We start from the raw sequence: 329 nt of genomic DNA on the forward strand, positions 1-329 counted from the left end.
AATCCACTTCCGGGGCCCACTTGGTGTGTGTTTGGGCTGAGCCTGAGTGTTGCACGTGCAGAGGCCATTTGTGGAGTTGAAAGCCAGTTTCTGTGCCAGTTTGGGCGTTCAACTCTGGTTTTGGATCCTTTTCTGGCGCTGGACGCCAGATTTGGGCAGAAATCTGGCGTTGAACGCCAGTTTACGTCGTCAATTTTTGGCCAAAGTATGGACTATTATATATTGCTGGAAAGCCCTGGATGTCTACTTTCCAACGCAATTAGAAGCGCGCCATTTCGAGTTCTTTAGCTCCAGAAAATCCACTTTGAGTGCAGGGAGGTCAGAATCCA

This window comes from Arachis ipaensis, chromosome B04, assembly GCF_000816755.2.
Source record: "Arachis ipaensis cultivar K30076 chromosome B04, Araip1.1, whole genome shotgun sequence".
In the NCBI taxonomy this organism is placed as follows: domain Eukaryota; kingdom Viridiplantae; phylum Streptophyta; class Magnoliopsida; order Fabales; family Fabaceae; genus Arachis; species Arachis ipaensis.